General features: G+C 38.6%; 1 long non-coding RNA gene across 1 annotated transcript in view; it reads left to right on the top strand.

Moving 5' to 3' along the window:
• Positions 1-1,803: 1,803 nt before the first annotated feature.
• The window catches only part of LOC141805278 (uncharacterized), an 84,233-nt gene continuing 62,256 nt past the window's right edge, over positions 1,804-23,780 (top strand). Inside the window, exons 1-2 of the long non-coding RNA XR_012599709.1 lie at positions 1,804-1,881; positions 2,853-2,943. This is a non-coding gene — a long non-coding RNA (uncharacterized LOC141805278). The remainder of the gene's footprint in view (positions 1,882-2,852; positions 2,944-23,780) is intronic.

Below are 23,780 nucleotides of genomic sequence, written 5' to 3'. Positions count from 1 at the left end.
AAAAGCAGCAGGAGAACCGTTTCCTATTGATTTAAAAAAGAACGGGAGGAAACATTGCAGAAATTTACACGTATAAAAAAGATGGTGACTGCAGAGTGGCAGGAGGAGGAGGAGGAGGCTTTATGATCAGCTGGAGCATATGCCCAAGAGTATTCACAGCATGAAGGTATGGCATTAATCAAGGTTACAGCTCCAACAAGTTGATAAAGAATTTACTATTACTGCTGGCTTTAAAGCTGGAATCAAGGCTCAAGTGGCAACAAAGGACCTTAACTTGCAGGGAAAAAATTTCTTCTGCAAAATAATTCAAAACCTGCCTCTTATTGAGGCCTGTTCCAAATAAAAGGGAGAGTAAATCTACAGGATGAATCAAATTAAAGCACAGGCTCCAAATGTAAGTTATATGGTCCTCCAAATATGGGATAATGTGTTCTTAAGATCAACATGATTATGCTATTGAGATAAAGGTATTTTAACTGCTCTAAACAGAGCACTTTGAATTTTATCTTGGATTTCTAAGACTGCATGCCCCCCTGTCCGAGGAGCATCTGAAACTGGCTTAGTTTTTTGAAGCCAAGAAGCACTCCTTCCTATATTTATCTATTATTCTTTGGGTTTCTTATGGTGTATACTAAGAGGGGGTCTGGGGATGTATGATTTCACTTATGTTTCACTTTTATGTTTTTGGGAGTTTGTCTGTTTGTCTGTGAACAACATAACTCAAAAAGTAACAAACAGACCTTCTTGAAATTTTCAGGAAATGTTCAAAATGGGATAAGGAAGAAGGGATTCAATTTTGGAGGTGATTCGGATCACCTTTTGGATCTAGGCATTTTTTAAATGGATTCTTTATCATTGTGAGATAGAGCCGTTTTCACCAAATGTGTATATAACTCCACAATAAATGGTTGGATTGCTTTACAAAACAATACAAGACAAGATCACCATAATTTCTGATGGATGTAAAAGTATGATCCAGACCCTGGCAATTTTTTGGATACTAAGATCCATGGTTCAGGTAACAAAATATCGTACAAACCTGCAACTAACACCAAATTGTAGCAGACAGTCTGCTGAAAGGGAGTATAACATTAAAGTAGGACTTTAGTGTTGTGTTACAATCACAATATGCTTGGCCGAGGTCTGCGTTCTCTGAGTGCTTTTCTAGTTTGGTATGCACTCATAAGAATGAACTTAGAACATAATAATGTAGTTAAGGGCTTAGAGAGCTTTTTTTATTTTAATTTTTCTAGCCTTTATTTTGTCCCTTCAGTACCACTGTGATATAAAAGCGTTGTTTAAGCCTCTGTCTGAGACCCTTTTGACTCTTAGATGTTGTTTTTTTTTAAGGCTCCCTGTGCTGGAACCCCCCTTTACCCTGATTGGCCAGCCCTCTAGAGACCTGCCAAAGGCAGGGCTGTGGGCAGACCTTGGTGTCTGAGGCCCGCCTCCCCAGAATGTCATGAATTAGTTTGGAGGGTCCTATGACCTCGTTATTTCAGCAAATCCTGTGGAGATCTCCTGAAGATCCTGTAAAGATCTTGTAAAGATTAGGGGTTTAAATAATTGAAAATTTTCACAAGTTGTTTTTATTAATTGTCATAAAGCCTTTGTATAGAAATCTGAGATTTCATGTTTTGTTTTAGTTATGCTCAATTCTTGCTTGTGTGTGTGTTTTATTTTGGTTATCTTGCTCTCATTGTGTCTTGTTGAGTTTTACATCCTACTCTTGTGTTTCCTCCACTTTGATTACACTAATTAGTTTCACCTGTGCCCTGTGGCCACACCTGTTGCTCTTCACCTTGTGTATGTTTTGTCTGTGTTTCCCGCCTTGTGGTGGATCTTACCTTGTCTTGTGTGCTCCTCGTGGACATTTTATAAGTAAGTTTTTTCCTTTTACCTTCATGTTTATTAAATATCTAGAGATGAAATCCAGTCAAACAATGCATCAGACACAGAGGGAATGGAACAAGAATCTCCAAGCACTTGAAATAGATCAGTCTTGGCACTTTCTAATAAATTATATAAAGCCTTCAAATGTTTCAAAAGAGAACAAAGCACTCAATATTCTTCTGTGATATTGAACGCTCTGTATAATTTTTGCCAATTTCATTAGCTTAAAACCAAAGATTAGATCATAAAACATGTTGTGTTAGACCCTCTTGCTTTATTGATAATCACCTCATCAATGAACTGTGACCTTTATACACTCCCACTTTGTGTGAGGCTGTGCCTGTTGTAACATTTCACTCTCCCCAATGTCTAAGCATTGCAGCAGAGAATCAAAACATCATTAACATTACCTATACGTGCCAGATCATACTCAGTTGCCCTGCATGCCAGGAATATCACCCTGCCCCTGGCAGAATGACCTGCCCATCGGCCATCTTTTTTATTATCTGTTTCCCTATTCTTTGTGTGTCTGCACTGACGGGACTTTTGGCTGTTCCAAGGGCAAGGTTAGACCTAAGATTCCAGTGCTATTTGTGTTCAAAAGCCCCCTCCCCATTGGGTTTTGAAAGATATAACTGGGACCTCAAAAGGCTTTTTACCTCCTTTTGTTGAAGAAATTTTCTCCTCTTGCTCACACCATTTATCCACAGTCTTGTTTATTATATCTAAATGCTTTCTTTTAACAGAAACACAGGCTGGGAGCACAAGCCAATTTGAAGCATGTTTTTTTCCTTTGTAGATTTATTTATTTATGTGTGAATTTTTTGCTTCACATCATTTGTAAGTTTGGAGTTCATTTTGCATTTTCAGTGTGTTTCAACTTTTGCGTTTACTTTTGACGTTTTCATTGTTTATGCATTTACTCATATATCCTGATGAAGTACTTCAAACTGTTACAGATTGTTTGTCCATGTTGCCCACCGTAGATGCACCTTCATCTCCACAAGTGGGGTGGTCAGACCAAAAAAAACCCTACAATTTCTTCTGAAGGTAAGTAAGGCAAAAAGGTCATTTTTGAAGAAATCTTGCATCAAACTGCTAATTTGGAAATTTTCTTAATAGGATAGACAGCCATACCCCCCCCCCCCCCCCCCCCCCATCCCCTCCATAAAATAAAGAAACTAATATAAACAGTTATGAATAAATAAATTAATATTTTTATTAATGCAAAATAAACAAATAAATAAGTGAATAAATAAAATCACATGTACAACACATTGACAAAATTGTAAAACAGGCAAAAAAACAGGAAATGGATTAAAAAAAAAGAAAGAAAAACTCCCCAAAATAAAGGCCATATCAAAAAAGACAATGTCATTACTACATTAATGGACAAAAGAAAGCAGAAGTGAGCGACTGCTACAACAATAGTCGATGTCTTCTTTAGACTTTAATCACCCTGTCCACCAAACAACACAAATGTATGTTCTTTACAAATGCGGCACCATTTAAAACAGAAACATACAGGCTTAGATGGTTTAAACAATATAAGATTTATTGCACTGCTACAACAAGAAAAAAATCTACCAAACATAAATTCCCCTTATTCCCTTATTATCCTGAACACTTCTTGTGCTAGGCTTAATTTACTTCCTTTCACTAGGTATAATAATCTTCAGAAAACTGAAATTTAGAAGTTATAAAGGTAATATATTTCAAAGTTGAACAATTGTTTGAAAGTGTCAGTGATTTTTCTATTTTAAGTTATAAGGCCTGATCAAAGTCTTTCTTCTTGATTCAGCCACTTATTGATTCTGTGCTGTCACCCTCTCAATAATCATGTGAGGAAATCTGTAAATGAGACTGCATCGATTGTTTGGAAAGCTGCAAAAACTTGAGCTGTCACAGATCAGAATGGAGCATTTTTTTTAATCTTTTTTTTTTAACTTTGCCTCTTTATTCAGTCAGTAATGACTCCTGTGTTCGCATAATGTCTTATCATATTTGGTCTGCCATATCTGAAACCTCTTTGCTCTATTACCTTAAAGGTAGAATTAATCTGGATTCTCATCAGGTCTTTTAACACATTCCCCCTTATCACACTCATTTATGTATTTCTGTGCCTATCTCCTTTCATTTTCCCTTCTTCTTTCAACTGGCAGTCCATTTTTTCCTCCCTAATTTAATCTTATTTCACTCTTTCTCTGTAATTCTATGCCTCTGTATGCCCTAACTGATGTTCCTGCCCTTTCAGTTCAATTTCTCCATTTAAAGCTATTTCATTCTCTCTTTGTAGTTCTCCTATCTCGTCTGCACCTTTGTGTGTTTAATCGCAACCTCAAAACCCAGCTCCTTGGTGTAATCAGGCCATCATTTTGCCATGTGACTGTTTTTCAGTGTAATTTTGTACGATTAAATAATCAAATGGCACTTCGCAGAGCGCCCCCCATTTGTAGTCGCACTCTTAAGTGTGTTCATATACTCGAGCAGACGAGGGGATAGAACGTAATAAGAGATATTGGGGTCAATGTTAGGGGTGTGGACACGGGGTGGGGCACTCATCAAAGCCAGCTATGAATGAAAGCATCTCTTTGTGATCTTCTTAAGGAGCATTCTGACACTGTTTGATCATCAGCTGATTAACTTTCCATGTGACACCCACATCTGGAGTTCTAGGTAACATTTTGACTCTACATTCTGACATCTGCATAGCAATTAAAGGAGACTTTGTGGCACTGGATAAATAGAAAATAGAATCAGGTCTGGAATCTGATTGTGGCTACTTATATAACTAAGAATTAGGCATAAATCAACATGTCAACTGCTTTGTCTCAAGGTCAGATTCACAAAACAGATTTCTCAAAATATAAGCACAAAGGTTCAACAGGTTGTTAACTTTATTGTATAAAACGTATAAAATTGAAACTCCTATTGTTCCCTTATTTACAGCATTCTAGGGAGAGAAACTGGATTGCCACTGGTTGATAACACCTTAAATGGCTGCAAGTGTTGCCCCTTTTATAGTATTTTAGATGTATATTTTTGAAATGAAGATCATCTTATTTCTTAGGATGATTAGTTCTAAATCAGAACTTTGTGACCAGTCATGTAACATTTCATCTTCAATACAAGCCCCTATACACTGATGGAAAAGAAGTGATACTTCCTGGACTTGGACCAAATGGCTTTCTACTCGCTTGAGACTCGGATTGGAGGCACTAACTTATCTTACCTCAGGGATTTTGGCAGCTAAATGCCACCATACATGACCCACTAACTTTAATGTCTTCAAAAAGAATTTGACATAAGTAAAATTGCACAGATTAACTATACTATGCATGACTCTAAATGGGACATTTAAAGGTCCCATATTATGCAAGTTGAGATCTGCCCTGCATGACGTCATGCAAGGCAGAAGTAAAAAACAGTAACTCCTCCCCTTGTACTGCCCCTTCTGTGCAGCATGTTTTTCACTTTGGCTGCTCGGCTGCTTCGGTAAAATAAAAATGTCGAAGGTACAAGCAAAGCACGGCGGTTGCTATGTTGTTGGCTGCACAAAAGAGCACAGAAGTCTTTGTTTATCTCCATCATCTGAGGTTTTGAAGATGCAGTGGATTCATTTTATTTTAGATGGAGATGCACCCACAACAACTCCTAAAATGTTGTTCACTTCGGACTGCTTTCTCAACGAGGGCCAGTACAAAGCAGGATTCGCCAAGAACCTGAAGCATGGATCTGTAACAACTGTCTGTGACCCAGCTACATAAGTGGGAGCTGTACATTTTACTGATTTCTGTTGCTTCACTATATGCTCTACCTAGCGCGATAGCGTGATGAATGTGGTTTTAGCATTGCAGCTAAAGTTACATGAGTAAATAATATCAGGGAACATTAATGAGAAGATATATGGGCATATATTTCACGTGAAGCTAGCTTTACATACACAATGTTATCTTTTGTTTGGACGGATGTGACTACCTGTCGAGGTAGCCCCTGGTGGAGCTAATGTTGTGCTACAGGGTAGTGAACACACTCCCAGCTGTTATTATGGAGGCTAAGACCACAGTCACCACTGTGTGTGTTACTGCTGCAGTTTAGTTTGCCCCTTTGTGTCTAAAAACGAACAGTCCAGGCTGCACTCAGTTCCTTCTGCTTGGTATGGTCATGTAACTCTGGTTAGCACCAAGCTGCTATTGTTAGCTTTATTTACCTGACGGTAACTGCAGCAGCATATCAAGACACATAATATTTGTTACTAACCACTCAGAAACGTCCTGCTGCAGTCATAGTGTTTGGATTTCTTCAGGCGCCTCTACTTCTGGGTGAGACTCTGGATCAAACTGATATGACTGAACCACGGCGCTTCTATGAACCATATCTACGCACCCTGTGTAAACACTGCAGCATGGTACCAGAGCGAAAGCCATACCCTCATCCAAAGAAGTTGTGAAGGAGGTGTGGACAGGGAAGCTCATTATCATTTAGAGCTACGCCCACAGAAACAGCTTGGCGCTCGGGAGAGGGGATTTACAGAGTGGCTGAAGTCTAGAAAAAATGGCTTTTGAGGCCAAAAAAAAAACTTTAAATTGACTGTACTGGGACCTCTGAGACCTATTTGAACTTGTTGAAAAGTTGCATAATATGGGTCCTTTAAGTCCTCTTTGGTTTAGCTTGGGGAACAGATGATTTAAATTTTTGGGTAGGCAGAGTAGCTTTTAACATGAATGAATATTGGTCTGAGTTTATTTAAGGTGTTTCAAAACAGACACAAAGAATGTTTAAAAACAACAACTAAGTTTGTTTGAGAACTCAAGGGGAGATGTTTGTAACCTCTGTTGTTTGATGTTTTAAGTCTAAAGCAAGCAGTAATGAAAAACAACATTCATACAAAGTCTTCAATAAAAAGGCAAAATAAAAAGCCAAAACATTGTTGCTGAATAGATGGAAAACATTTCTACTCAGCCTCATTTAGTCTCTAAATTTGGTCCTTTTATATTTTCAGCTACCTTTAGCCACAAGAGATTAGGATTTCTTAGAGGAATGCCTCAGGTTGCATCACTTTTTTCATCTTTCTCTCTAAAGTCAGATGCACTGGTTGAAGTTTCTTTGATGTGTGCTAATCAGGATACTACAAGGTGAAATTTAAGGTCACAGAGTAAAAATTTCAATTTGCACTTGAGAGGAAGCTTCTCGAAAGCTGTTGCTTTTGAAACCTCACCGTTCACGGGGGTGTATTGTGCTGCTCTGGAATTTTCCGTTCCTTTTGAAGGACAAGGTAGTGTCTATTTTGAGACAGGTCAGCCATCTCCCAAAGACTTTGTTTCTTAATGCAGTCCTCAGTGATGCCAAGAATTTTAAAATGCCTGACAGACCTGAGTGATGAGAACAGCTTAACAAGCACATGTCTCATTCGCAAAGCAAAACACAGCTGTCAGTTTCATCTTTACTCCTCTGTCTGATATTCCGAGGAACCCAAACAACTTGAGAAACAAATCTATAAATAATGTGAAAAAATGCAAGGCTGTTTATTGATTCTCTCTAAATTTGTTTGATGAAGCTCTCAGTCTGAGCCAACAGTATTTGTTTGCCTTTCTCTGCTGGCATCAAAACAACAACCCTTATCATCATGTCATACACGCCTTGTCATTATTCATTCACATAACTGACAGCTTGCCATTTTGTTTCCGTAACAATGGAAAGGGCAAAAACTAACAACTTTATTTTACCATAGATGCTGTACAGTGCCTAATTTGTAGCAAACTAGACAACAGTTACAATGAAAGGGGGATTTATTGTTCTATACTTCGAACATTCATGGAGTGATGTATAATGCATGGGTGGTTATGCATATACAGCACCACAGTACCATATTCTAAAAATTAAACTTTTTATTTTTATGCAGATTTGTTTCATAAAGTTTTTGACCTACATGTTCAATAGAGAATTCTCTGAAATTCATATTAACAAGTGACCTCTTTCACACCCCCGTCTGTGAACTGAAAAACAGAGTATAAAGTATCTGTTTAAAGTAATGTCAGGGTATAAGTCTGAAAGTTTTGTAAAGCTCAGATCACAAAGAAACACAAAAAATCTATTCAAGGTTATGTGCGTGTTCTGATACACAAAAGCAGTGACTCCCAACCCCGGCCAAGCTTTCTATGAGTATGAGAAAGACTTCCATCAAACCATTGAAGTTTTTTCTTTGAAAAAAAGTTCAGATAAAATGTAAAAACAAAAAACTATAAGAACAATGAAACACTGTTTTGAGACTTGTTCTGAAGTGTTTTAACAGCAGTCAGAGGAAGAGAAAGTTTCTTCTCTATAAAGCTTTTTTATGCTCTGTTGCAAATCACATCACAAGTTGTTTCATCATCATATTTTTGTGACTTACACAAAATCATGTTGTCACCAAATCTTGTGATCAAATCAGCTGTGATTACTTAAATTTATTCAATCTGGATTATCGGAAAGGTGCTATATTTCTGCATCTAACTTCAAGATAGACAACCAACTGTGCAAAGTGAAGTTTTGCAAACTCAACGCCAAAAAAGATGTTTTCCCAGAGCCTGAACACTATTGTGTTGTTTATTTGTTAGACATCTTCTACCAGAGTTTTGCTGCACAATTCAAATAGTTGATTTTGACATAAATGCCATTTTTGGAAAGCCAATCATAGATCAGGATTTAGGGTTGGCCAATTTGATCTCAAGGGGAACGGCCAATGCCATCCCTAGCCACCAATAATAGGTATCAAAGCCATTCAATAGAGGTTCAGTAATACCTAATGTGTTGTGAATAGGTGGTAATGTGGATTAGGATCCTGGGGAAAAGTTTATTACTCATTTATAGTAGTTCTTTAAATCAACCTTAATGGCTACAGTATATATAAATCAGGCGGAAGTGCTTCCTAACTTTATGGTGTTAACAGGTGGATCTGAAATGTGGCAGATGCCTTTATGAGATTGATTTGATACAATGTGTGTGACCAAGGTGTCCCCAGCATTGCTTTGCCCATTAAAGTCTGTGTAAAGCAGCAATAAATTTGTGTTATGAGTTTGTCACACAACAGACACGTGTCATTGACCACTGAGCCAAATTTTAAAGATTTAAAAAAAAAAACAAGTATATAAATTTAAGTCTAAAAATCATGGAAAAACAAGCACTTCTCTCTGCTGTCAAATGCTGGAGGCGTGTCAGTTCAAAGTGCTGGAACCACACTCACACACGAAAGGGGAGCTGCCTCCGTGTACTGTACAAAAACAAAACCTACAATAGCAGTGGAAGTTAGCGCCAGCAACCTCATCGGTCGGACCCAGCCCTACCTGTGCAAGCCATCAGAGCCAGAATCTGACTCTTAATCAGACACTGATTGTGTTCAGCCTTGTTCCTTACAGTCTAGTAACAAATACTATTCAAAACTTGAGAGCGAGCGGATAACCACTGAAGCTAAGGACACTGAATGTATTTATACCACACCAGCAGCAGGGTCAGGGTTATGCTAATGATGGCCCCATTATGTAACCCGGCTATGATTTCTGACTCGCCCATTAAATCCTGAACACAGAAATTTTGAAGCAGTTTGTGAGCCTAGCTCCACAATTTAACCCTAAATGATTGAAAGACTTTTTCATGTTTTAAGGAAATACATGTATGACCTATTTAATGTGTTAAAAAGAAAATGTCTGAATTTGCTTTACATGGACTTCAAGGATTGATCACTGTTGCTATTGGGTTTTGACTAATCACAATCAAGTATTTTATGATGCTGGGTAGTAACCACAGGTGTCATAACTGAGTAAAATATTACAGAGGCTTTTTGTTTTAATAGCACAAGGAAATGAGTTTATCCTGTGTCAACACTTTTTTTTTTCAAAATCGCTCCTTTCTGTCTCATGTTGCCACCAGAAATCATGCTTGGTTCTCACTTTTTGTAGCCAAAAAATCATCAGCTGTATTTTACTAAAAATGAAGAACAGCGTCTGAGGGAAATGTCACCAATGCTCATTTTTAATCTCTGCCAGATGTTGGGGTGTGTTTGGGGTCTATTTTTGATTAAGAGCATCTGGCGGCTGCCAGGGTTAAAGCCAGACAACAAGACTGAAGTAAACAAAACTTGCACTGTAGCCTCCATGACGTGGGCAGACAGCTGCTGTTAGCGGCACTAAAAAAAACTGGGCCCACATTTGCAACTTATTTAACTAAAGTGACCCTTTAGTTATACTGTGTGGTTAGCTACTATCTGTACTTCCTTATCAAAGATAGAGTAGTGTCTAAAGAGAATGACTGGCTTGCTGATTGTTTAACAGGGAAAACAGAGGAAGATGTTTTTACCACAGGTGCAGAGTATGTAATTCCTTTGACGCTGTGCTTGTTCTTTGACTGGACCTCTTCACTGTTTGTAAATAATCATTACTGTGAGAACTTTTAAACAATGGAATTGTTGTGGAGTGTAATAGTTTGTCAAACCATGCATGGAGGTTGTTGAAGTTGGTCACAACCTGGGCCTGAACCCAACTTTATAATTTTTCAACTTTTTCAAACTTTGCTCACAAACTAGGCAGTTAACCTAACTTAACTGAGGTTAAATACATACGAAGAAAAAAATATAGCTCCTAGATGTTGCAGTTGTTCCTGCATAAGGTTTGACTTCGCTAACTGGTGACTGTCAGGTGAGACATATCTAATGGGTTTATTTTTACATTATGGCAGAAAAATACACAAAAGGGTGTTGATTTTTTTTATCATTGTTTTAACAACTGTTGTAATTGTGACAAACACCTACACTTTTAGTTCAAATTAGCTAGTTAGCATAGTTACTTCAAAACACTGGTTTCTCTAAAACACTCGTGATACTGTCATAAGTCTGGCAGTCTTGTGTCTGTGGTTGATTATCAACCATTTTTAATAATTCAGAGTTTAAAGAATCCTAACTTGTCTGAGGGAATAAAGTTAAAAGCCAGTTTTGATTCCATAATGTGCATATATCTTAAAGGGGTCTATTTAAGTGCCGATTGCACGCTGCCACCTAGTGTTTCGGACTATGTAGGGTTGTAATAAGTGAAAAAAATCACACTACATCTGTTGGGTTCATCAAATACAATTTTATGATCAGAAGAAAAAGAGAAACTATTTTTTTGTCTTGGCTGAAGATAAGTTGGCTCCATATCTGTTGTGCATCTAAAAATAAATTTATATTCCACTGGGTGGCAATCTTATCTTGTATATTTTTGCTTAAGACTTTATAAATTGGACAATGCAAGCACTAACAAAAGAGAAGAACAAGCTTTCAAGTCAATTTTTTTTTGACTGATTGCATAATAATTTATTTCTTCTTCTCCAAACACTTCATCACTATACTGCATTTACTGGGAGCGATCCTCTCCAACAGTTTTATTGCTGCATCATTAAAAAAGAAAGAAAGTCCGTCTGGGAGTCTAGTGCATCATTTTCAAACAGTTCATATCACTTTAAGTCAAAGTTTTATACTTTATCGCCAATAGCGTCCGCGACTGTCCATCTTTCTGTCATCCTCTGCATCCGTCAGACTCTTCCCTCTGTCTTTCTGTCTGCTGCCTCTGTGTGTGTCTCTCCCTGTCGCCTCCTTGCTTCCATCTGTCCGTCTGTATGACACAGTCTGTCAACTGGTCAGAGTCTTAATAGTGGCCCCTGTCACATCAGTCTGGGTTTAAGTTATCTGGCCCCACTTCGTCTGTCAAGTGGATGTTGTCATCAGCAATTGCGTTCTGGGAATCTTCACTATTTTCTTGACCCGTCTTTGAATAGTTCACGCAGTTGTACTTTCTCTTGAGGACAGAGATGACATTGGCTCATCCTACAAAGAGAGATATAGCTGAGGTAGTAACAGTTGCAGAATTTGTTTATTTATTTATATTTTGGTCATATTGTTTGTGCCTAGACTTATTTTCTTTATTTTTTGTTTTTCCACCCTTCCTTTTGGTGGCACACGAAATAACAAATCTTGATGCTTATAAAAGCACAAGTTACAACATGTTTGTTCTATCTCGGCTGAATGGCAGTGAGTGCATTGTGAGATTCTTACAGCATACGTCATTAACAACAGCTTGCATGCTGGGCTGCAATTCCAGTTGATTAACTCCCTTTACAACCATCTGAAGTCAGTGGGTAGGCTCCATCTGTAGCGTCTCATTTCAGCCACAAACAATACACATGCTTGCACCTAATAACCTATAATGTTGCTAAGTAACCACCAGGTGACTGCAAAATAACAATCAAATGTGAGTTTATACAAACGGTATGAGAAAATTCTGTGAAACAGTGATTCTTTCTCAAATTATAATCATACCACGACCCAACAAATGCAAACCACAGGTAAAAGGTCTCTACTGAATTTTCCTGATCTTTCCTGTCACACTGCTTATTAATCTTGTATGTTATGAAGTACATGGCGATGTTGCCATTGAGTTACGAGCATGCACAGGGCTATAAACCATGCACATGGCACAAATGGACCCTATATCATTGGGAGTAATGCTTGATGCCATACATTCTGTTGTTGTGACTTAAAGAGCCTAATATCATGATTGCAGCTGCTTTCCTCTCATCAATATCCCATAGGCCAAGGCACTGTAACCGAATATGAAAAGCTTTGCAATTCTCATTAAGGCCTGAGAGGGAAATTGGTTTTATCAGCATGAGAGGAAACAGCCTCAGCTCTCTTTTAACTTGCTGTAATATTATAATGGAATGTATATGGCAAGTGTTCATTTCTTATGGATTAGAAATGGTAGAAGTGAATGGAGCAGCACAGTGACCTTGGTCATTCACTGTAGTGGTGAATGTTGATTTCTTTTTAAAAGGAGTGAATGTGGGTACAAACTTGGGTATGACTAAAGCACCACTCTACCAAATTTGTTAGAGGGAAGTTTACTATGTTACTGTATAACTTAACTTCATACAGTTGGTTTATGTATGATATTAGTGGCAGGATCTCAAATAAGTATGCAGTAATTTATTTGTGATGGATTAAAGACACTGTCAGTCACTTCTTCTTCTTCTTCTAAGTCTTGTGGTCAGTTAAAATGTCAAGAAAAGTCAAAAATCCAGCACTGGAATCAGTCAATTTATATTAGGGCTGTGACTTTAACGTGTTAATTAGATTAATTAATTACACCGCTCATAAACGCAAGATTAACTCATTGGCTGCCAGCCATTTTCAGAGCATCTTGAATGATCTTTTAAGACCCAAATAATAATGTTTTCTCTGACCATGTGAACACCAAAGTTACTTAAGAAGAGTGGACTCTCTTCTTTTTGTGTCTCTTCCTGTTTTTGGTCCAAAAAATAGAAATATCAAACTTTTTTGATCGTGTTCATCTCAGGCACTCCATCCTTCGATCCTCTCCATGATCTCCGTCGTGTTTTCTCACGATGGCGCCGCTCTTTCTCTCTGAACTACCGTGACACATCTTCATGCCAGCGTGAGTTGCCTGAACTTTTCTGACTCGCAGCGTCTCTCTGTGTCTCTGTCATCTCACATTTCTCCTAATATCCATGCTGAGCTCTCGTCTAAAGAGCACAGCATCCACAGTAGTTTACGAGCAGGATTTTGATTGACAAGCTCCACCAGACTCTGCCTCCCTCCGCTGAAAAATATAATTTACTTCTATAGACGCAGTAAACAGTAATCGAATGTCAATGGCAGGGAACACGGACATTTAAATTAATATTGACCTGTTGAAAAAAAAAAAGGATTTACAAATCCTCTTTTTTTCGTGTATTCGTTTGATTAGTCATGCACTATAATTTTGTAATGCCCTACAGTTCAATTTCTTTATGTGGGAACCTTAAGCAGATATAAGATTAAAATGTGATTGATTAGAGCAATTAATAACAAATCCTGTAAATAATTTGATTATTTTTTTAATCTCCTGACAGCACTATTTACGACATAATGGCTGATGAATGTACTCGAAAGTAGTGTCCACAAAAAAAACATCTTCTAACCAAAACCAACAGGATTTTGTTGTTTAAACTTGTGTATGAGAATATTCAATGATTTAGTCTTCTACCAAAATGTGTTTGAATTGAAAAGTGTTGCTTCTGATGTTGAATATTGATGTGATTAAAATGTGATTAATTACGATTAATTAATTACAAATGGCATAATTAATTCAATTAATTTTTTTAATCAAGTCCCACCACTAATTTATATATATTTTTAACATGGAATATTTTATATTTGGTGGAGTGGCTGTGTTCTGGGGTCTCCCTGCCCTTCCACATTCCCATGTGGAAAGCCAAAGGCTGAGATTGGAAGAGCACACCTCCCTTCTTTTTGGAAAGCAACGCAGGAAGAGCAGCAGCAAAGACACCTTATGTACATAATAGTGACGCTGGCAAAATAGGACACCACATTTAAAGAGCAGCTGGAATGGAGGGTTTCAAAGTGGTTGCAGGGGGGAAGCAGGAAGAGCAGGCACGCTGAAGCAGTTTAACTAGAATGCTCATTTAGCTATTTGCCAATTGATGCATAGTGGTAATCAACTGTGCCAAACTTGACTTCATGACCTGCCTGAATAATGCTACGCTCAATTTTTGTTCATTCTACATGGGTCAGTGGTTGAATGATCATTATACAGCTGCATTGTGACAGAAAGAACAGCACCAAAGGACAATTAACAGCTCCATCACTTTGCTTCTTGACGAATGACATCCCAGTGTGATGATTGGTAGTGTTAAGAGAACCCACGAGACAAGAGCATATTTTGATCTTTACCACCCTCTGCCTAACACTGAGGAAATAGTCTGGTGGATATGAGTATGGATAGGTATGTTTTATGCAACATCTCCTGACATGTTTGAATGATTATTTATTGAAACAATTTGTTGGGAACACGGGAGATGGCCACAACAGGCTGGGACAACAAATCTGTAGGGGCAAAGAATTTATCCTTTCACTTACAAATCCATTCATCAAGCTGTCTCGAGGAGGAGTAAACAACAAAGCTGCACACCTCCTGAGCTCTCCTCCGTGGGGTCTGCTGGGTAGATGCAGCTGACAGCAGGGGCAAACCATTAGGTCCCTGCATGCACCCTGTCACAGAGGAAGTGACAGCACCCCATGGTTTCTTCGCTCCCATATGACATCTGGGAGGCATCTGGCGTGAGTCGTAGCACCCTCAGCTTGTTTATTCATTCAGTTAGCTTCAAATGTGAATGTGGAGGTTGTCTGTACCAAAACCACCAGCAAGATTGTGTAAAATGACTTCTGGACTTCACATGTAAAGTCTGACCATCTAGTAAGCCTTTCACCTTAGTGAAAACATGAATTGGTGGCAAAACGGGGGAGTGGTGTTGGACTGGAGACAATGGAACTGAGAATACAAGGACAAGTGTGAGAAGTGAGCACACATAGTATAACAAGTTACAGAAAAGATTTACTGTAGAATTGGTTGTCAAGAAGTGGGACAGCTACCCTCACCAGAAAGAATAGAAATATTAGTCGGCACACCATGAACTGATAAATATTGTGAATATTTTTTGGCTTTTTCAAGATTTCAAAAATCTTCCTCTTTATGTTAAATCAAAAAATCTCTTTAGCTTTTTCGGATTTTTGTTTTGTTTTGTTTTATTTTGTTTTGTGATTTGTGCCTGCCATTAACTGAACTGAAAACAGACATGTATGACTCAATTTGTTCAAGCCAAGGAAACTAATTAAAAGTTACTCCAGTTGCAGAACGCTCTGCTTCCACATCATGAATAAAACCTTTTCATATTATTTTGGCAATAACAGTTACCCTTGTTTCCATGACAGTAACCTCTAAAGTTAGAGCTTGCAGGATTTTTTGTTATTTGTAAGTAAACACAACATTCAAACTAGGCTCCTCCTTCTTGGCTCAGTGCCAGCAGCAGCGCACACCCACTGCCTCTGACCGTAACTACATGAACACATTTACTAGCACAGGAACCACCTGCAGCATCACGTTTCTATGTGGGAGACACTCAGAAGCTGTCTACCAGACTAGGCAAGTTAGCACAAGCTAATCACTGGGTTATTTGACACATGCCGCCAACTAGCATCACTCTCCGTCTCGTGTTGCTCCCTGAGTAAGAAAGCCTTTAGCTTCACCTTCATTTAGTAAAAAGCTTTGTCTGTTTGGTGTTTCATTTCAATGTTTTGTGTCTTTCTTCCTCTGTATATACCACTATCATTGCTGCTCTGATTAGCTTCCACTAGCAATCTTCAACACCGAAAGTCACTTACGCATTGGGGGCTCTGTGATTGTATGAGGTAACCACGCCTACACTCTGCCCAGAAATGTCCTAATGCAACCAAAACATCAATATACAGGTTGAGTAGGGGGTTGAGACAAACAAAGACACTGACACTTATGTAGGAGGATCATAAGAGACAATTGAAAATTTGTTGAAAATGTTTTATTTATTTTATTTTATTTTTTCTGGAAGGGGGAGGGTATACTCAGTTTTTTTCATTATCGCTTCATGAACTTGACGTAAATATCTATTCAAGTGATACTTGACATTTTATTCAGGAATAAGGATCTCAATAGCAGCCCAGTCGCTCTATGTTGTTGGGAAATTCTCAAGAGGTTTGTACCTTTCCTAGTATTTGTACATGCCTTTGTCATGCACACAGAGAGAAATACGCTTCAAGGAAACAAATTCCAGTTCATGAAGAGCCCAAGGTCAGGAGCAAATATAAAAGCAATAAAAGATATCCAGCAGATCGGCCATATCTGCAGTCATCACACTGCAAAGCATGCATCATGCTTTTGTCCTTGAGACATTTTCCCCTCCCCATCTTCCCTCTAATACTTACCCTATTGTATGAAAAATGTGATTAAACTGTTCCACAGCTGTACAGCAATTTTCCCTGAGCCATCCTTTTTTCAAGCTGCAGCTGTAGCTGCTTTGCTGTCCACACATGGATCATACCTGTCTTTTATTTTATTACTTGTTTTGTCTGTGTTTTCAGGGGAAAAGACCTTGGCCATGGTTTGCACAATAAAACATTTCCAATGGTTCATTACTGAATATAATTACAGTGAAACTCAATTTTGACTAGATTCAAGCAGGAAGCATAGATAGACAGAAGATGAATAAAACGCTGATAACGCTATGTGGCTTGGAGCATGAGAAACAAATTCCCTTTGAGTATCCCAGTTTATCAAGTTACTAAGTCTTATCTTCACAGTACTAGCTAAATTTCACTGAGGCTGTAGTCTTGGCCTGCTCCCATGTAGTACTGACTTTATATGGCACATGTCTTAAATAAACCTTATCAAGCCTCCTTCTTTATTATTACTGTTATTTTTTTCCCTTATCATCTGTTTCTGTTTGTTCTCAGTTTTGCATTGGAAGGGAAGTTTCCTAGACACATCACTCTAGGCCTGCTCCCACATTAAATGTTTTCAGACAAGTTTGTCTGTAACATAACCTCTGTCACTGTACCTTTTTAAATGTCCTCTTTAGTCGTACCCATATTTTTTTTTCCCCATGATTAGTCTCAGTTTCACAGTAGAAAGAAAGTTTCACAAATGGTTCAATCACAGCTTGCGCCTACGTAAGACTTACTTTGTGTAGCATTTATATTGGTAACACAAACTCTTCCTCTCTCTTTTTTTTTCTCAATTGTTTTATTTTTTTTTTGTATCTTTTCACATCTCTTGAAGTTGTACCCATTCATCGGTTTCTGGATAGGTTCAGTTTCACATAGGAAAAATGTTCCCTAGAGGGTCAGTCTTGGCCTACTGATACATTAGACTCTTGCTGTGTCCCAAATCGCTTACTCCTGTTAAGTATACTTACATGAAGTGCACTATGTACACTCTGAACTTACTGGGAAGTGCACAAGATCGTACAGGGTAGTGCAAAAATCTTTCAGGGTAGTGCTGTTGCAAATAAAACACTGCAGCTTCACACTTATCAGATCACATTTTCAACTGTTCACAGCTGTTTTTCACCTTTTCCTTGAACTTTAACCATCCACTACAAAGCCAATATGACCATTGAGTGTAACAAGTGTCAAACATTGACTGCTTTGAGCATGCCAGCTTAGAAATTACAGTGCACTGCATTTTTCCGTACTGTGTGTGAACGCACTTGTGCACTCAATATGGTAAGTGTGAGTGCAGAAGTGCACAAGAGGGACACAGCACTGGTATAGTATGTGTCTTTTATATCTATAACAAAAACTCTGTCCTTTTTTTATCCCTCTGAGAAATACTCACTGATTTATTTCTGGTGAGTCTCAGTTTCACAGTAATAGGAAAGTCTCTACAGGTGTCAATCTTGGCCCTGCTCTCATGTTTATTCCATCCCGTTGAATAGTAGTCATACATCTGTTTCTGGTAAACCTCGATTTCACAGAGACTTCACTGCTGGCCTGCTCCCTTGTAAAATGTACATCACCCGTGTTTTTTTTTTTTTCCCCACATCTTGGTGACACCCATTCATCTGTTTCTAGTAAGTGTCAGTTTCACAGTTAATGACACATTTCATGGTTTTACTCTGAATGTAGAATTCTTAAATTGAGATTAAGTTTTAGTCAGTGCTATGGCAGGAAAGCAGGTCGGAGAGGCTTACAAGCTAAGCTATTGTAGCGTTAGCTAATTTTTTTTTTTTTTGACATTGCATTGTTTATAGAGCAGCATTTCTCCATTGTACTTTCTTGTTAAGGTTTCAAATAGTCTCCTTCTTTGTAAAAAAAAAAAAAATGTACTAGTTAACAAATCAAATGGTTAAAAAGATTCAATAATTTAGCTTGGTCCCTGAGTATTGGCTGTTAAGGAAAAGCTACTTTCTGTATCAGTGTTGGAACATCTGTGCGGCTTTGTACTGAAATCTGTCAGGAGAAAGAAAAACACGAGCAACAGCGCTAAGTTTTGGCAACTGTATGCAACTTGTAAATTTTACTTTGGCTTTCCTCGAACACACTTTCACCACCTCGTTTTAATTTGATTCCCAGATTTGTCTTGAAGAATAACTCAGAGAAACACCTGCTCATTTACACACAAGCACACGCAAATCAAGAGAACCGAATCAATGCACTGTGTCTGAGGACTGTCATGTTTCCTAGCAACAGTACACATTCAGACAAAACGGCCTTTCGACAGAGACTCAGAGTCAAAAGTAGGAGATGTGAGGGGGAGAAGTGGATGAAGGGAAAATGGGATTAAGGCTGGACTAAAAGGATGGGCTACAGGGAATGATGGATGGAGGGGAGGAGGATAAAATGAAGGCAGAAGAGATAGAAAGGATGAAAGAGAAAGAGACGAATGGTGTGATGTTGCTTGTTGCCTTCCTGGCCTGAAGCTTTTATGATTTATGGCATGTTTTTTCTTGTCCTGTTCTTGTGCCATGTCTGACAACTCGCTGTATGGACGTGTTTAGGGACCACTCCAAGATGCTACAGATGGCTGGGTGATGCTTAAAGAGAGAAGTGACAAAACAGCAGCAGAATGGATTCATTATAGCATTTTAGTGCAAATTCAACTGCCATGACTTAGCTAGTCCTCATCTTATCTTTAGACTTTAACATCCTAATACACAAAAATGTGTGAGTGGTCAGATTTAAAACGCAGACCTAAGCAAAGTCTTGACTCCCCCATCACTTAGGGGGAATTGAGAAATTTGCCTGTCATGTAAGGTAACGTTACAAAGTGGATTATTGCTACCACATCCCAAGGGAGAAAATCCTATTTAAGCCACTATCTGTTTATAGAATGCAGTGGCTGAGACAACACAGAGAGTCACCGTGTCATCAAAGTCAAATTCTCTAAGGTCGGTTCAAAAAGAGTTTCTCTCAACAGCAAAACACCAGAAGGATAAGAAGCTGTTATCCATAGTATTAAAACCTATGCTAAAAGTCTGTTAAGTAAGCAGAGATTAAAGTTAAGCACCAATAAGTTTATCAGCTCTATAACTCTGTAATTATTTCAATCTATTTTCTTAGGTAAATGAGCCATACAAGCTCTCCCTGCTTCAATTATTCTCCTCAACTAAGTACCAAGGATATACTTCAATAAATATTTACAACCCTGTCATCTTATAAAAAGAAATGCCCAGCTGTGCTGCTTCTCCCTTGGGCCGCATCTGGTCTCAGTTTTCTCAAACCACACGAGGATCCGAATAGAGACGTATCCTTTGTCAACCACAAGATGGTGAGTCCGAGATGTGCTGAGTGTGCGAACTGTCATCACCAATAGGGTGCTTAATTTGGGACATCAAACTCACTCCTCATTCCCTTCTGCTGTTACTTATGCATGCCTTGTCCAACTGCTCAATTATCCACCTGCTGGTTGTAATTCCTCAAAGTTCCCCACAGCAAGTGCAGCACTGATCTCCTCAGCTTTAACTTTTTCAAGGCTTTAAATAATTTCCCATATATGAAACAGAAACCTGTCACTAAACTGGCAACACAATTCCTAACGTATTTCCTGCACAATAAGGTGCTTCTGAGTATAAGGCGCACCTTCAATTAATGGCCTATTTAAAAACTGTTTTCATACATAGGGCGCACCACATTATAAGGCACATAGAATAGAAGCTACAGTGGTGGCTGGGGTTGCGTTATGCATCTAATAGATGGAGCTGCGCTAAAGGGAATGTCAACACAACAGTCGGATAAGTCAGTCAAACACAGACTACATCCACACGGACCGGCACATTTTTCTATTTTCTGTGCCGTTTTCAAAAAAAGTGCGCTGTAAAGACGAAACAGTTTCTGCCGTCAACAAAAGCCATTTCCAGAGATCAGTTCACATGCCAGACCTTTGGGGGGTGCTGTGTTCCTTTAACAATAAACAAGAGAAGAAGCCCGGGCCAGCCTGTGAGCTAACGTTAGCACTTACTGGAATTCCTCTTTACCAGTTCTTACTGCTATTACTTCGTCTACTACTACGGTAGCCATTATTAATCAATATTGATCCATATATAAGGCGCATAAAATTATAAGGCGCACTGTTGGTTTCTGAGAAAATTGAAGGCTTTTAGGTGCGGAAAATACGGTACTTAATGTTTCTGTCTCAGGAAAAAAAAAATATGAGTAGTGACATTTTCAGAGGTCAGAGGTTGATGAGGCAAGCATGACACCAATCCTTTTTCTTTCTTGGCACGTTGGATGTGTCTGGTTCTGCTCAGGGTTTTCTGCCCATTCAAAGGTGATTCTTCTTCTTGCCATTGCCAACACTGGGTCCCTTTAAATCAGGCACGTCCAAAGTCAGGTGCCAATGTGAACATGTTTGTTATCTGACATGAGATTCTTCAGCCTACGACTATGATAGGTGTAACATACAGTATAGGCATACAGTAACTATTGCTAGTAAGTCAGTCTTTTGAGAAAGACCAAACATTTTTACTTTTTCCATGTACAAATATAGTCCGTTTCCACCAAACAGACTGGTTTGGATCAGTACAGTTTGGTACAGGTTGGATCGTTTATGACTGATCCTGTTTGCAATTCCATAGCCAATTGTGCCCCCTTGCGGTAGGTGGCGTGTAAGTTGGATGCTGATAGCTGCATCAGTTCTATAACAGTTTGACAGCACAGCAACGTGACACAGTGTACATTGCAAATAAATCTGCGACACAGTAAACAAAGACCAACAATCCAGCAATTTTTTCTTCTTTGTGATTGGCATGTGGCTCTTTGTTACAAAGATAAGTCAAGCTTTGTTGCAGAGAAGGCTATGTGCCTTGAGGAGGAACACAGCAGCTGCTGTCACATGGTCAGTGACAATTCTTTTGACCAATCAATGGTCTGCAGTGTTGTGGCTCCACCTTCTGGGGTTGGATAGTTTTAGTCCGGCACCCCAATGGAAGGGTCCCAAAAAGCGGGACAGTTCATCTCAGTTATTTGGGGATTGGTCCCGTTCTGTACCGAGACAAACCAAACTGAATTGCTCGGTGGAAACTGGCTTATGTCTGTAAGAGCTGCTGGCTCATGGTCATTTTCACAGTATAATATTTAACCCCCTTAAAAAAAATGTGGACACTCCTGCTTAAGATAATATTAAAAAGAATAGTCTAGACATACTCTTTGTGTAAAAGTTCCTGAAAGAAAACTTTTGTTGCAGTTTGGCAGTATATGTATAAAAACTAGTTTTTTGATTGAAGGATGCTTTTGCCATTGATGTTGAATTTAAGCCCACTTGTTTTCCAACCTTCCGTGTCTTTATATCAACCTTGTTTGTTCTTTGCTCTGGGGATTCAAGTTGAATTTTTGTGTTTATAATGGACATTCACTGAACCCCTTTTTCCCAGAAAGAATCAGTGAAGGTGAAGAGCTTTTAGAGGTACTTTGTACAGATAGAAGGGTCCACTAAACAGCAGAGGTGAAGGAAAGTGCTGCAGATAAGATTGAGCATGGACAATGACTTTAATTTAGTTTCTTCCAGCAATGTGTTTAAATTCAACGTCATGGGGGTGAAGCTTTTAGGCAATTTAATGAAGCTTTTTCAGGGTCATTGATTTTATTCCCGTTAGATGTGTGTAGTCACAAGCCAAAAACAGCATTAAGGCGTGTAATAGATTTCCCCGGTGTCATGGGATCAGTGTTCGGACACACATTAAAGTCATCATTAGTGTTGTTTATCATGTTTGCCAACACGGTACTGAGACATTTTCTCCCCCCGTGCTTCGTGGGGACATGTTTCTGCATACATCCTATACGTTGAACCGTTAAAGCATAGGAATAGCAATTTCTAATCATAATCAATAGTGTGCAGTTATTCCTTGCTGACTTTGATACGTCCCTGGTCTCCAAGGATCACTTGTTAATTCACACTCCTCAGGATTTCCAGATGGTTGCTGATGGTTTTAAACCAATATAAGCATGAAAACATGCTCCACCTGTATGCTTAGCTCATATGTGGTAGCTCAAACTCTGAGTGCTTTGGGAATATTTTAATTCCAATTGTGGGGTCAAATACTGCAAAGACTTGACTAGGGTGAGTCTAAATGGACAAAATAGATTGATTAATATAAAACTATTTCAGACCTTGACAGTATTGTAAATGATATTTTAAAGATGAAAGCCCAAATTAGTAGTTTTGGTATTTTGGGTAACTTTCAGAAAAAATGGTACTGTGGGGAACTTAAAATTGTAACTCATATTGTTCAATCTCGTACAGTAAGGGAAAAAATGCATTATCGTTTTAAACCATTTTTACCCTCTGCTGGTTAACCAGAGAATAGAAGACTACTGTGAACGGTGTTACTCTGAAACAAAACTTCCCGCTAGACTACTTGTAACGGCAATGGACATGTTTGTGAGTCTATGTAAAGATGTGGTTGGTTGGATGGAGATGCCAACCAATACAGATCCATTTTTTTTACTGAAGGAACAGAGGCTAATGTTCCACATGAAGAAAAACAAAAACTGAGTTCTTAATGTTGTATATGTAAAGTATATTTTCTGTATAATTTAACCCATATCCGGTACTTGTCTTGACTCAAACCGGAGTGGGATATAAGCTCTTGGCTTAACTAATTTTGTGTTAATAGTGAAGTGCCCTAACCCTTCCCCTGATCCACCCAATGGACCCAATAGATAGATAGATAGATAGATAGATAGATAGATAGATAGATAGATAGATAGATAGATAGATAGATAGATAGATAGATAGATAGATAGATAAGTTTGGTATGTATTATACATCCTTCCCATCCAGGAATGCAGAAGCAAAAAGTTGACAGAGCTTGGAATCTGTAGGCACTTGTAAGATTACTCCCGAAATCCTAAAATCAGAGAGAAATTAGACAAATTGTGTTGCTTAGGAGGTCAAAGCCACAGGCTTCTAAATCAATCTAATTGAGGGGAAGGGTCTTTGCTTGAGAGCCCTGGAGCACATTTTAACATCGCTCGAGTGCCAGCATTAAGAAGA

The sequence above is a fragment of the Halichoeres trimaculatus genome, unplaced genomic scaffold (genome assembly GCF_033239565.1).
Source record: "Halichoeres trimaculatus isolate MK-OKI-2021-1 unplaced genomic scaffold, fHalTri1.1 fHalTri1_scaffold_16, whole genome shotgun sequence".
Lineage (NCBI taxonomy): Eukaryota > Metazoa > Chordata > Actinopteri > Labriformes > Labridae > Halichoeres > Halichoeres trimaculatus.
Note: the sequence above shows the minus strand (reverse complement) of the source record. Positions and strands in the feature narration are given on the sequence as shown.